This window comes from Panulirus ornatus, chromosome 2 (assembly GCF_036320965.1).
Source record: "Panulirus ornatus isolate Po-2019 chromosome 2, ASM3632096v1, whole genome shotgun sequence".
Lineage (NCBI taxonomy): Eukaryota > Metazoa > Arthropoda > Malacostraca > Decapoda > Palinuridae > Panulirus > Panulirus ornatus.
Genome location: NC_092225.1, coordinates 89,165,583 through 89,181,556, shown reverse-complemented (window position 1 = coordinate 89,181,556; position 15,974 = coordinate 89,165,583). Strand labels below are relative to the sequence as shown.

At 38.3% G+C, this 15,974-nt stretch overlaps 1 protein-coding gene across 5 annotated transcripts in view; it reads left to right on the top strand.

The window, feature by feature from the left end:
• The first annotated feature begins 846 nt into the window (after positions 1–846).
• Set2 (SET domain containing 2) overlaps positions 847–15,974 on the top strand; it is a 374,507-nt gene continuing 359,379 nt past the window's right edge. The window contains exons 1-2 of one of the 5 annotated variants that reach the window (XM_071679422.1): positions 862–994; positions 1,256–1,465. The gene's annotated coding sequence lies outside the window, so the exon portion shown is untranslated. Of the gene's footprint in view, positions 995–1,255; positions 1,466–15,974 lie in introns of all 5 variants that reach the window. The other 4 variants (XM_071679430.1, XM_071679439.1, XM_071679446.1 and 1 more) reach the window with 4 other exon arrangements.

Sequence of the window (15,974 nt, the reverse complement as noted above, 5' to 3'; positions counted from 1 at the left end):
ATGTTTGGATCATGTCTGGTTCATATAACTCTCTCATCATATATTCCCTGTTCTCTTCTGCAGTTCATTTTTCTTCATCAGCGTTCTTTATTTTCTCATCAAACTTCTCTTATTCTTGTCTTTCGTTGGTAACATTTCTGCCGTTCATCTGATCATCCACTTTCTGTCTCTTGGCTGTATTACTGGGAGTACCGTCTCGTCCAACAGCTCAATCGAAAGGAGTTCACATTTTCTTGCCAGCGGCAGGGATGCAGCCTTAGGCTTCAGCAACTTTTAGAAAAGAGGTTGTGGCCAACACCAGGACCTTCTTAGTTCTCTCTTAGCATATTTTTCGTGTTTGCGTATAGATAACTGCCTGTTTAGATTTCTTTCCAGTTTGTGTTTAAAATCAATGCCACTTATCAAAAATGCCATTAATAAAATAATGCCATTTATAAAACAATGCTGTCTATAGAATAAAAAGTCGTGTATCGTGTTATTCCCTCTTGTCTTGAAACTGTTCTCCGTCTGTTGATCCGTTGATCTTCTTTGTATGAGTATCCATTATCTACTTTTCTCTCCTGTCACTCAGCGAAAATATTTTCTTTATTTATTCCAAGCTATCTAGCATTGATTTTGGCTGTGTGCATGACACTATTCTTTTGTGTTTGTGGATGGGATGCGCGCTACAGTTAATTAATGTTTAATTCTTCTTTCTCTGAGAGAAAGATAGAAAGAGACAGACTGACCGACAGACAAAGAATTTTTAGCTGTCATGGTGAAAACACTATTTCGAAATCTATGGTCACTGAGTCGTTGCATTAATAATAAAACGAATGAAAATCAAAATACTTAAAGAAGTTTAAATTAGCCGCCATAGATGGCTAAGTCACGTGACCAACCGCCATATTGGATGTGTACAGATGAGCAAGGAGAGCTTGCTAAGTGAGTTGACGCTCGCTAAAGTTCACCGATTTACTTTCAATTCCATCATGTAAGCACAGCCAGTTCATAGGTAAGAATGCCCACGTATTCATGAACAAATTAGGGGGCTGTGTAATATGATGAGATCATAGATATTCGCAAAATAAGCCAGAAATACAAAGGAACGCAGAGTTACGAGTTAGGTGCAAGAGACCTGTCTATCTCAGCCATTGACATGAATCGTTCGCGCGCTTGACAGAATTTTCTCAGGATTTAAAGTGTTTTGCAAGATGGAAACACTTCGTTGATATACATTCAGTATCTTGACATCTAAAAGTTTCTGTCTCGACAGCAGACAAGTTAGAAATGTGTGAAGGAAGCCGGTAACGGAGGCAGAGGTCCATCGTCTGGGTTCTCTGGTCGGTCCAGTGTCCACGGCTGTCCCACCATTTGCTAGAGTTGTCGCTACTGCTTCTGCAACACACGCGGCTTACTTCCTACTCCCTCCACACGCGCCCCTGTCTGGACAATGGCCACAAAGATCATAGAACCTGGAGACAAGGCATGTAAATTAGTAGTTTGGTGCTTGATCCCTGAGGGAGGGAAGAGGAGGACCTGTTTCCACTGTTTAGTTGCAGCATGCACTTTGCAGCCTTCAGTCTCCTTTGCTGTGTGTTATTCAGGGGATAATTTGTAAAGTTTAGTTTGTGCCATTGTTTTATCAACTTTGGAATATGATATAATTTCTTATGTAATGATGGAATTTTATTGTGGAGATATAATATGACTGGGAGTGATTAGGATAATTTTATTTTGTAATACAGAATAAGTTAATATTTGCGAGGGCTATGAAGATCTGTAAGATGTTGGGGTTAAGGTAATATAAAGGAAACATGAAACTTTGTATAAATCAACAGAATGAAAAACTAATAACTTTCCCCAAGTAACTGAAATTTATTTACTTATCAGATCAGGACCTAAGTTTTCAAGGATTTGCATTTTTTGTATTACTTATGGGTTCCTTGTTTCTTCTGAAGTAATTTTTTTTTATTTGCACTGGTACACCTTTTGATGGGTAAGCCTTTGGTGCAGAGGGTTGCAAGGGAGAGGGAAAATGTGGCTTGATGATTGTCATGTAAAGTTTAATAATACACTGTGAAATACTGAAAGTGTAACAGGAAATTAGATCAGTGCACAGGATATTGGAGGTCAGGTATTAGTTAAATTCCTCCATATTGGAGGACACGAACCAAAATTTTCATTTCTAGTGGTTGGTGGTATCCACATTTGGTATGAAGAGGAAAACCTTGGGCATGTGTTGGGATAAGCTTGGTAACGTGTTTTCAAGGGGCGTTATCTCCATAGATAAGTTATTCAGGCAGAATCTAACACCTATGTTTATGGTGTTTGTAGACATCTGAAGATGGAGTAATTGAATATTTCAAAAGAATTTGGAGAGTCAGGTAGGATTTGGAATGTTTCATGTGGGGGGGAATGAAAATTATTAGTTGACAGATGAGTATTTATTATTTTTCCAGATGCATCATTGAAAGTTTATGATATTTGGCATTTCATCTTGAAGTCTATGATGATTTTTGGCATTTCATCCTGAAGTTTATGATGATTTTTGGCATTTCATCCTGGAAGAAGTGTGTGAAGGCTATGATTTTACAGTTTTTGATCTGTGATGTATATTTATGGTGGAGACACTTTAGTTTCCCGTTTCTGATTCATCAATTTATTTGTACGATAAAGTGGCTCAACAGTACCCTAAAATGTGCCAGAGTTAGCTAAAATTAGCCAAAATGTAATAGAGTAACATAATGTATGACATGCAAATTGTCAAAATTGTGTTCAGAGGAGCTGAAAGAATGATTTTATGTATGAAATGTGAAAAGATTTATTGCTAATCAAAGAAAAAATTATTTTGCCTTGCTGTCTCCAGATCAGTCTTTCCAATGCCAATAGACATCTTAAATATGTAAGAAAATTATAAAGCAAATTTAAAGAACGCTTTATGAAAAGCAAGCTGGAAACAAGTGATATAATCCATAACCAGGAAGAAAGCGCTTGCTTTTTATTTTAGGATGAAGTCCACTTTGTTCTACTTGTCACCATTGCCTCTGAAGATGTAGTTTTTTTTTTTATCTACTATAATCATAGATGAGTAATGATACATTGATTGATAGCTTGTTTTACTAGTTCTTTGCTTCAAAACATACATAGAAACACTCACAGAAAAATGATACTACAGACAAGTAAAATGATGATATGTTGGCTGAGCAATCTTATTATTAATACGATAAGGTGAGCGATGATGACGTGATGGCTGATGGCTTCATCAATAATTTACTCAGTTTGCAGAGTCAGTGTCAAATATACTGTAGGGATTAAATCATTACAGTATTTTTTTTTCCCTTGTACTGAGGGTAGAAGTAATAACCTTACTTGTGTAAAATCATTATAAGATGTATTCTAAATATATTTGAATTCTTGTTTGATAAACATACTTCATTATGGATAACTTTTATGGAATCATCGAGAAGTAACTTCATTCTCCCATGATAGTATCATAAACTGTACGGGAGTTTTTGAATTGAAATTACAAGAACATTCCTGTTTGACTTTTTATTTTGTATGTTTTCTCTTTTTTAATGTTTTTGATGTTTGAAATTATTATACTACACTATATACATAGTGTGCATGTGGTTGTACGTCATTGATTTTCCTATCCTTGATGCATTCATGGGCAGCTCAGAGTTGAGCTCATACATTTGAATCCTGGTTGTGGCATTCGGTCCACAGTCATCCATGCTATTCATCCACACCTAGTGGTTGGATGATAAAAAAAAAAAAAAAATGGGTACCTAGCTTAAGCTAGGGTATTTACATATATAGCATTAATGGGATGGCCTTGATTAGGGCCTCATTTGCCTGTGCTGTGTCAACTAACAACAACAAAATATGCTGAAGAGCTCGTTTATAACAGTTAAGTGTTAAAAATAGTCATCAATAACAAATTCATTTTATTGGCAGTGTGTTTTAGTAGGGCTTGGGAGACATTTTAGTCTATGATACATTTGATCATGGACTACTTAAACACTTAGTCATGTGTATGTGATATACTCTCCTTCAGTTTCAGTGCTACAACTGTATCACAAAGCATTTAGTTAGTGAATTATAATTGTTACCGTGCCTCTCTTCAGCTGACAGATATATCATTACTTTTCTGTCAACCCTGCTGAACCTAATAACCTTGCCCTTATTCACATTTACTCTCAACTTTATCCTTTCACACACACTTCCAAACTTAGTCACCATCTTCTGCAGTTTCTCACTCGAATCGGCCACCAGTGCTGTATCATTGGCCAACTACAGTTCTCATCCCCAGTAGACTGCATACTCACCCCTCTCAACAATACTCTTGCATTTACTTCCTTAACCACCCCATCCATAAGCAAATTGAACAACCATGGTGACATCACACACTCCTGCTGCAGGCTGACCTTCGCTGGGAATTAGTCACTCTACTCTCTTCCTACTTATACAGATGCCTTACGCCCTTGATAAAAACTTCTCTGCTTCTAGCTGCTTACCTCCCACACCGTGTACTCCCGAGATCTTCCACCAAGCATCTCTATCAACCCGATCATATTCCTTCAGATCTATGAATACTCAACAAACTTATGCCTCTGTAGTTTGAACATTCACCTTTATCCCTTTTGCCTTTGTGCAGTGGCACTATACATGCATTCTGCCAATCCTCAGGCAGTTCACCTTGATCCATACATATATTGAATATCCTTACCAACCAATTAACAAACAGTTACCCCCTTCCTTAACTGCAGTACCAACCAAACCTGCCACCTTGCTGGATCTTATCTTCCCACAAGGCTTTCACCACCTCTTCTCTCTTTACCATACCACTCTCCCTGACTCACTTTGCACACCACTCCGGCCAAAACATCCTACATCTGCTACTCTCTTATCATCAAACACTAAACAAATCTTCAAAAATACTCTCTCCATCTCCTCCCCACTTCATCACTACCTCTTATCACTTCTCCCTTACCCCCTTTACCAATGTTCTCATGTAGATGATACGCCTTCCATCCTAGCACAGTAGCTGTTCCAAAGAGATAACAAATCTCTGGACTCCATTTTACTGCCACCATCATGATCATGTCATCTCAGCTTCTAACAATATACTGCTATGTCGTACTATCCAATGGCATGCCGTGCATTGTGGATGAAATTAAAAATCATGTTTTGTGTACAGTTTCCTGCAGACCTGTAATATTTCATCAAAAGTAGAGTATCTGGCAACCAAAAATATATTTAACAAAACAATCTCCTTAACAAAAGGTCTGAGTTTGAGTGTTCATAATTCACTAAGCACTGCAGTCATTGATGCTTGACTCATGACTATTGCTGGAACAAGCATCAGTCTTCAAGGAATCTTAGTTCAGTTTTGATGCTGATCAAAACATTTAACATGGAATCAGTGAGTAGTACAGTTGTTTATATTTTTCATTTATTTTTTCTTCACAGTTGTCTTGATAGGGTTCTTTTTTAATGCATGAATTAGTAATGATATAAATGATTATAACGTTTTGAAGAAAATAAGTGAAAGATATGGAATTCTTCCATAGATCCCAAACGTCCTCCATTCAAAACATTCGGATTGTAATTCGTGAATATATTGAATTGTACTTTTCTTGTATTTTTCTACACAGTTCTCTCCAATTGGTTCTTACCTAATGCAGCAGCTGATAATTACTCACATTTTCAGAAAAATGATGGAAAGGGGTGCACATGAGGAAATACTTCATGGGAAATGAATGCTTAGGATCCCAGAGGCTAACATCATCTTTAACTAAAAACATTGAATGATACAGTAAATAGTACTTAGTATTTGTACAGTTTTCAAAATTCTTTGTATATCATGAACTGGTTGATAGTTCCTCTGTATTTGCAAAATGTTGTATTGATCTGTTTTATGAAAAGGAATATAGTTCGAATATGACATTTCATCTTAAAGAAATTAATTTAATTATAATTTCTCCAGTAGATTATGATGGGTGCCTTGTTTATCCCATACTCTTAAAGACTAACATGAAAAATACAGTACACTGATTTTCTTAACTACTGATGCTACATTCTCTCTATCTTTGTGGTAATTACTTCAGTCCTGCCAATAACCTGTAGTTAAATATATTTTTGAAAAATACTTCTCCTTCGCTAACTTAGTAAACAAGACCTTGATCTAGGTTGAGTTCAGCATCATGCACAGTTATTGTATTTAACTTCCTAAAATCACAGCAAAATATATTACAATCATCCTTCTTCTTTACAGCGACAGCAGGTGATGTGTATGGAGATGTTGGCAGTTCAACAATTCCAAGTTCCATCATCTCCTGAACCACCTTATTGACTTCCTCCCCTAGTGCATGAGGGAAAGGATAAAGCCTGCTCTTAATAAAGTCAGAATCTGTAATATGGAGTGCATTTTTGCCTAATATGTCACATCCAGGTACATCCTTAAGAACGTTTGAATACTCCCTTAACGAAATCTTCACTTGAGCCTTCATTTTCTGGGATGAATACTCACCATAAGTTATGTCCTTTAAGTCTCCTGCCCCTTAAACATAGGTATCTGCTACAACTTATCTGATCTTGTATCATCTTCTTCACTTTGGCAGTTTCCTTGGTCAGACTTGTCTCAATGGTTTTCTGTCTGATGCAAATTCCCAGTTGAACACCCTGGGTGATAAAGCTGCTATAGTCAAAAATTTTCTCAAGATTTTTTGAGGTATTACCATGAAGGGTCTTCCCTGAATGTCTTGTTTTAATTCTGTAATCCATTACACTTCCTCAACTAAAGAAATGATCCTTCCCAGTGGATCAAAAGTTTGTTTTCCTATGTTGACAATAGTAGTAATACCTCCCAACTTTGAATGTTCGTTGCTTAATTATCTTATAAGATTTTTCATATCTTTATGCTGCTTTCTTCATTGCTTCCAGGACAAATTCACAAGTTTTTTTTTATTCTGTACCAATACATTGTTGTACTTTCTGGTTTATTTACTTTCCCAGTCCAGAATTCCCATGGGATAGCTAATGGTCCTTATTTCCTGCTTCCCAGATTGTGAATGGGTCACTTACCTAGATGCTTCCCAGATTGTGAATAACAAATGGGTCACTTACCTATTCTGGTTTTTTTCATTGCTCCCCACATTTTCTCTAACTGAATTTAGTGACCCGTCGAATATTTCCTTAACCCATAACTTTATGGATAAGTAGTTGTGAGATGGTGTATTGGTATACTATCTTGGACATGAATTGTTTACTTTGATCCATTGATACCTCTTTGGGTAATCCCACTCTCAAATATATCTCAAGCAGTGCTGCTGCCACAGACTGAGTTTCTTTGCTTTTAAAAGGGACATCTTATTGGTATCGGGTTGCATGGTCTTCTATGTTAGTATGAATTTATTACTGATCCCATAATGTCCATGGCCACTCCCCGACATGGTTTGTCTGTTAATGGTACGCTCCCAAGAAGAAATGTTTTTCTTTTCCCTTTGGTATGCAGTTCTAACAAAATTCACATGATTTATAAGATCTCTTTGATTCTGTGTGCTTGGCTGAAAAAAAGCACCCAAAATCTTCTTTGCTGTCTTTTTAGAGAACCTAAGTGTCCACTTAAAATTGACATTAGCTGACTTCAGTACTTGTTTCCCAATTGGGTTGGCACTGATTTACTTTAGTTTTTCTTTATTATGTAATCCTGTTGAAAGTACTTTATACAATACACCTTTACTTTAAAAGCATTTTGAATTTTTATCATCTGTGGTGGTCTTTGTTTCCACAGATTCAGGTAACCATCTCTCTGATGCTTTCTTGTAATCCTTTTCCTTATTTTTCTTGTTCTCCCATCATGATGATATATGAAAATTGCTTTGGAATATGAAGAGGGATTGTGATTAGATCATGTAACTTTGCTGGCTCCTTGTTTCTGCAGCACATTCTTCTAGACCTGATCTTCTCTAGAATGGATCAGGGTTTGCATGTTACGTGCCTTGTGGAAGATTGCCAATGATCAAGTTGTGTATTTATTTATCCTTGCATTATACCTCTACCTTCTCTTTGTAAGCTAGATTGTCTCCGTAACTTTAGCCTTAGAAACTCTTCACACTCCCATCCATCTATTAACACAAAAATTTTTACCTCACTAGTGTATTGTCTTTCCTCCACCACACCACATTGAATTACCATGTTAGAGCACCTGGTTTCTCTCAACTCATATCAGGCTATTATTTACCTTCCCTTGGGTAGCTGGCCTCATCCTTACTTCAGCTCCACATCCATCACTCAGAACCAGTAGTGTCCCACCTTCTACTAACATAATGGATTATCTGTTCAAATGTAAGTGACATGTGGTGATCTACGCACCATCACACATGTAACAACATTATCTGTAGTATCTAGTTTTAACCTATCTGTTGTCTAGGGTTCTGTCCTTTCAAAGTCCCATTGATTCACTATAGTCCCACTGTATCCCATTCCCTTTCAGTGGTACATACAGAGGTTCCATAGGGTTACATTCCTGGAAGACCCCATGGTTTGCAAAACTGTGGTTGGTGACTGACTAGGCTTTTGTGGAATGGGTTAAGGAGAGTGACCCTTGAGAGACTTATTTTATTATGAGAAATAGGGGGTTAGGAGGAATGACCCTTGAGATACACACTTTAAGTTTTATAGTGCACACTTCAAAAATTAGAAATGAGCATGTTATCCTCAGAAACAATGTTTCTTCTACTTTTATATAAAGAAATGATGTACAAGGCTGAACAAAAAAGTTAAGAAATGGTACTGTGTAGAATAATGGCATTGCATCACCCCTTATGGTCAATGCTTGTACCTTTGTACTCCCAGAAACCATCTTGCCAGCTATGCCACCGAATAAGCTTTCTCATTTTTCTTTATAGGTCACGCTGTTGACTTAACATCAAAATGCCTCCCAACAGGTGATACACTCTCGGCATGCACAAGGGGATTATTTGCTCTCAAGATATCACTTTCCAGGCATATCTTTGTGTAGCACAACTTACATCACAAACTTAATGCTTAGAGGCCATATCTAAGGGCACAAAGCAACAATCAAGTTAAAAGTTATCAAAAATTTATATTACCTCTAGATCACTTGGAGTTCCTCATGCAGCGAGAGTCTCTGTAAGATTTCTATAACACTCCAGAGCATAGGTGAAGATGCTTAGGTAACATAGTTATTTTACTCGTACATCATTATGCACATCTTTATGCCATTGCTGTGTTGGTTCCTGCCAGTCTTGGCTAGAAATAACCTGCAGGCACTGTGACACCCAGCTGGTAGAAAAGAGTACATTGGATACTTACATTATCTTAAGCATGGCAACTCAGAACTGCAGCTGATGATTTGTGGTAAGCAAAGAACCACTGTCATGTAGATCCTGTAGTTCTGCCACCTTATCTGTCTTCTTGCAAGAAGTACAGTAATTTCTGGCAGCATACCAATATTTGCATCACAAAGCATGTATCAGGTACTCGATTTACCTCTAGTGGCTTCATCATCTGATCATTTATTCTACCCTTGATTGGATACATGACATGCTGTTTCAGATGAGATTTATTTTGGGTAAACCCATACAGTTCCCAACCTTTCTTTGCTTCCATAAACTGGTCAGAAGGTCTCACCACTTCAGCTCTATCAGAAGGCCTATATTCATGGACTAACAGCCTCAGATCCCAAGAACTATTATAGAACTGCTTTATTAGCACTAATCTGACAACCTGTCATAAGAACATTCCCAGTTTTCCTTAGTTAATTGCTTCTCCAAATAATTCTGCTTTTTAAAAACAAACTTTAAAATAGTCACCTTTCTTTGATTTTTATTGATACCCTTCAGCGGTAAGCTACACCTCTTCAGTAATGTTCCATAACAGTGACCTACTGCCACAAATTCATCTCTCAAATGACAATATGTTTCCAAGGTTAAGTTTACTTGTCAACAAAGAGCTCAGTGTAGTTCCCAAATTTTTCTTCTTTAAAGCATGGTTTATTTGAATCTACATCATCTGACTTGAATTTTTGGTCATTGAGGCTTCACCTCATACATCCCTGCCTCAACCTTACTGTATCCTCACCAATTCTTTATTTTCTTAATCTAACTGCACTCTTGCTAATTCTGCCTGCTGTTTGAGTAATTTGTGTTGTAAAGCTTGCTTATCCCACTATGTAACCTGCTCTTGTTCTTTCGTAATGAACACCTGAAGCGTTGTGCCTTCATAACCCAAAGAGTTTCCTAGCTCAAATGATTTATCATCATCCTTGATTTTAGTTGTTTCTAAGTATTGAAATAAAAGGACTGGGCAGAGTGGTTGCAGCATAGGACCCATATGAGAAGAGAATGAAACTTTTAAGCTATACCAAATCTCTTCCGCTTCATACTAGCAAAATAGCTTACACTTAAAAGCTTGCCACCTTAGGAAGTATGGTTTCGAATCCTGGCAAGGTTGCTGATGCCAGTATCACACCTGGGACTGACTTCCCTTAGGGAACACCACATCACTTGGTCTGTTTATGCTGGTAGTAAAGGGTCATATGCAGTCTTAAATTTACTTCCCATAGACTTTAAGAGAACGTGATTTTTTGCTGTGATACTGAGTATGGTGCATTTTACTAAGCCTTCTTGGTAAGACTCTTTACTGCTAGCTCCATACAATTTGTGTATTAAACTGATATATGCAGTAGTAATTCCATCATAATTTTACTGCGAAATCATAATGTTTTGTTTCCGAAAATGTATCTTGAGCCGGTTGGTAATTCATGAAGTCATACTGATGTTTACTGTGAAAGGGAAAATGGTTCAAACTTGATGGCACTGTCAGAGATGTACCTGACATTCTTAAGTGACTCATTCCCTTTGTAGATGTCAAGTTCAAGGAGTTCTCATTAACATTTGTTTACTTTGAACACTTCAGCCTTTGAAGGACCCTGTGGTTTCTTGTTTGCTATCCCATGTAACTTTGTGTAATTGTCTCTGAAAAACTAAGAAAACAAAGTGTCTGGTGTGATACAATTATTAATTGGTATCCAAATGTTTTCATCCAAACATATGGCTTAATTCGATTAAATACACATTATTTCATTATTGGAGTTATTTCTTTGCTTTGATGCTTGATATTATTATGGTTTTAGATTAAAACTTTAATTCTTGAGGCTTAAAACTTTAATTCTTGAGGCATATTGACTAAAAGAAAAAGAATTTCTCAGTGCAGTACACATGACAGCTATAGAGTGTATGTGAATAATTGAGGCTGCTCTTAATCTGTTCAAGGTGCTATATAACTTATGCAGGAAATGGGCAATGGAACAAGAGTGAAAATAAAATTTGTATATGAACCATTTGTACCATATGTGGTTCATTAGATAGAAAGTATTTGGACCACATTCATGTTAACAGAGTGTGAGGTGGTTTGATCGAGTAAGTAATGAAAGGGTAAGAGAGAGGTGTGGTAATAGAAAGAGTGTGGTTGAGAGAGCTTAAGAGGGTGTGTTGAAATGGTTTGGACACATGGAAAGAACGAGTGAGGAAAGATTGACAAATAGGAAATATGTGTCGGGGGTGGAGGGAAGGAGAAGCAAGAGACCAAATTGGAGGTGGAAGGATGGAGTGAAAAAGATTTTGAGTGATTGGGACCAGAGCATACAGAAGGGTGAAAGGTGTGCAAGGAATAGTGAATTGGAATGATATGGTATACCAGGGACGACATGCTGTCAGTGGATTGAACCAGGGCATGTCAAGCGTCTTGGGTAAACTATGGAAAAGACTGTAGGGCCTGGATTTGGAAAGGGAGGTGTTGTTTTGGTGCATTACACATGAAAGCTAGAGACTGAGTGTGAATGAATGTGGCCTTTTTTGTCTGTTCCTGACACTGCTGTGCTGGAGGGGGGATGCTGTTTTGTGTGTGGTGGGGTAGCAACAGAAATGGATGAAGGCAGCAAGTATGGATATGTACATGTGTATATGTGTGAATAAGTTAAAATGTATATGTGCATGTGTGGGCATTTATGTATATACGTGTGTATGTGTGTGGGTTGGGCCAGTCTTCGTCTGTTTCCTTGCGCTACCTCGCTAACGCGGGAGACGGCTGTTAGATATAATGAAATGTAATAATATTAATAATGTCATAGTAACAATACACAGCATTCCCTCACTCGTATACTATATGTATTTATTGTACTTGATCACTGTTTCCCACATCAGCAAGGTAGTGCCAGGAAGCAGATGAGAAATGGCCCATCCACTCTAATACACCTATATTTACATATGCACATGTACACACATATACACATCAACATATATTTATGCAGACATATACATAAATAAACATGTACATACTCGTACTTACTTGCCTTCATCCATTCCTGGTGATTCCCCACCCCACAGGAAACAGCATCGCTACCTCTTGCTTTAGCGAGGCAACGCCAGGAAAACAGACAAAAAAGCCCTCGTTCGTTCACATTCAGTCTCTTGCTGTCATGTGTAATGCACCGAAACCACAGCTTCCTATCCACATCCAGGCCCCACAGACCTTTCCATAGTTTACCCAGACATTTCACATGCCTTGGTACAGTCCATTGACAGCACATCAACCCCAGTATACCACATTGTTCTAGTTCATTCTATTCCTTGCACACCTCTCACCCTGCTGTATGTTCAGGCTCCGATTGCTCAAGATCTTCAGCAATCCATCCTTCCCCCTCCAATTTGGTCTCCCGCTTCCTGTTCCCTCCACCTCTGACATATATCCTCTTTGTCAATCTTTTCTCACTCATTCTCTCCATATGTCCAAACCATTTCAACACCCTCTTCTGCACTCTCAACCACACTTATTATTTTCACACATCTCTCTCACTCTTTCATTGCTTACTCGATCAAACCACCTCACACCATGAATTGCCCTCAAACATTTCATTTCCAACACATCTACCCCCTTACGACTTTATCTATAGCCCATGCCTTGCAACCATATAATATTGTTGGAACTGCTATTCCTTCAAAGATACCCATTTTTGCTCTCCAAGATAATGTTCTCCCCTCACGCACATTCTTCATCGCTCTCAGAACGTTTGCCCCCCTCCCCACCCTGTGACTCACTTCTGCTTCCATGGTTCCATTTGCTGCCAAGTCCACTCCAAGATATCTAAAACACTTCACTTCCTCCAACTTTTCTCCATTCAAACTCACATCCCAACTTACCTGTCCCTCAACCCTACTGAACCTGATAACCTTGCTGTTATTCACATTTATTCTCAACTTTCTCCTTTCACACACTTTTCCAAACTCAGTTACCAACCTCTGCAGCTTCTCACACGAATCAGCCACCAGAGCTGTATCATTGGTGAACAACAACTGACTCACTTCCCAGGCCCTCTCATCCCCAACAGACTGCATACTCGCCCCTCTCTCCAAAACTCTTGCATTCACCTCCCTAACTACCCCATCCATAAGTCCATTAAACAACCATGGAGACATTACGCACCCCTGCCACAGACCGTCATTCACTGTTAATATATCTTTTATCAAATGATATATCTCATATCTTCATGAAACTGTCAAATATAACAAAAGAGAGACATATGAACTTGGTACTGGTTGAGCATGCTGTACATTAACACTGAACAATGTCAAGTTGGGCTGAGAATGATGGAATCTGCTATACTTACTGTTACTGCACAGTTTCCCAGATTATTGTTGTCCTGATCATTTGTATTATTCATTAATTCCTCCAAATCTTTCTTTCCCCACTTTAAATCACTTTTAAGTATGATGTTAAGGAGTTTATTTTTGAACATATCTTCCAAATCCCTTCTCTCTGTGTTGCTCCAGAAGTGGTACCTTACCACATGATATTTGTGGAGCATCGTTTGGAACATTTTATTGTATATGTGATATTTGATAAGGCACTAGTGGTGAGGGTTGTGACATAAATATAGGTGAAATACCTGTAGAAATAATCACCATATAAGATCTTCACTTAACATCCCCTAGTAGCAAAGATTGATACTAGAAATGTGGTTCCAATATGAATTTGGTCTGCTGCTTGTAGAGACTGCGGAGTGATGCGAATGGCCGTTTTGTCCATCAATGTGTTGACATTTCTTGGTACTTAGTGTGATGCTTGATATGCTTAATCATGGGTGTGTTTGAAATGGTTTAACTAAAATGTAGATAATTAAGAAAAACTGCTTCAAGGGAAGTTAGATGTTTCATTTCTCTTGATTTTTTTCGAAGTGTTTCACATATGTCTACATTGATGTACTTTTCCAGATATTCATAAATTTCATGCAATCACATTTTTTTTTATATGACATAAAATGTGATACTCCACATTGTGCTTCACAATTTTTATTTCGTTATTTAGGCTACTCTACCATTGCAGAAAACCATTACCCAAAGCTATCTTTGATATGTAGCTGAAATGGTAAATAAACTATATTCTGCCATTCAATAAGAAGTTTTGTATAATGCTACAATTAATGAGGATGTGGCACTGATATATATTGAGCCGAACATTGTGTATTTGGGAAACTTGTTTATATATACTTATTGGTTGTTATTTACTATAGTCTGTATGGTGTCAAATAAGTTTGTGAAATGTTCTTGTTTGATACACCTGATTAAGTTGACCAGTAAGTGAAATTGTAGTTTAGATTTGCCGCAAATCTAAAAGTAGCAGTCTTTTGCTGTAGTGGTATTTTGTATGAAGAATAGAAAAATCAGTGGAAGCATAATTACAGTGATTTTTTTTTTTTTTTTTTTTTTTATACTTTGTCGCTGTCTCCCGCGTTTGCGAGGTAGCGCAAGCAAACAGACGAAAGAAATGGCCCACCCCCCCCCATACACATGTACATACACACGTCCACACACGCAAATATACATACCTACACAGCTTTCCATGGTTTACCCCAGACGCTTCACATGCCTTGATTCAATCCACTGACAGCACGTCAACCCCTGTATACCACATCGCTCCAATTCACTCTATTCCTTGCCCTCCTTTCACCCTCCTGCATGTTCAGGCCCCGATCACACAAAATCCTTTTCACTCCATCTTTCCACCTCCAATTTGGTCTCCCTCTTCTCCTCGTTCCCTCCACCTCCGACACATATATCCTCTTGGTCAATCTTTCCTCACTCATTCTCTCCATGTGCCCAAACCATTTCAAAACACCCTCTTCTGCTCTCTCAACCACGCTCTTTTTATTTCCACACATCTCTCTTACCCTTACGTTACTTACTCGATCAAACCACCTCACACCACACATTGTCCTCAAACATCTCATTTCCAGCACATCCATCCTCCTGCGCACAACTCTATCCATAGCCCACGCCTCGCAACCATACAACATTGTTGGAACCACTGCTCCTTCAAACATACCCATTTTTGCTTTCCGAGATAATGTTCTCGACTTCCACACATTTTTCAAGGCTCCCAAAATTTTCGCCCCCTCCCCCACCCTATGATCCACTTCCGCTTCCATGGTTCCATCCGCTGACAGATCCACTCCCAGATATCTAAAACACTTCACTTCCTCCAGTTTTTCTCCATTCAAACTCACCTCCCAATTGACTTGACCCTCAACCCTACTGTACCTAATAACCTTGCTCTTATTCACATTTACTCTTAACTTTCTTCTTCCACACACTTTACCAAACTCAGTCACCAGCTTCTGCAGTTTCTCACATGAATCAGCCACCAGCGCTGTATCATCAGCGAACAACAACTGACTCACTTCCCAAGCTCTCATCCCCAACAGACTTCATACTTGCCCCTCTTTCCAGGACTCTTGCATTTACCTCCCTAACAACCCCATCCATAAACAAATTAAACAACCATGGAGACATCACACACCCCTGCCGCAAACCTACATTCACTGAGAACCAATCACTTTCCTCTCTTCCTACACGTACACATGCCTTACATCCTCGATAAAAACTTTTCACTGCTTCTAACAACTTGCC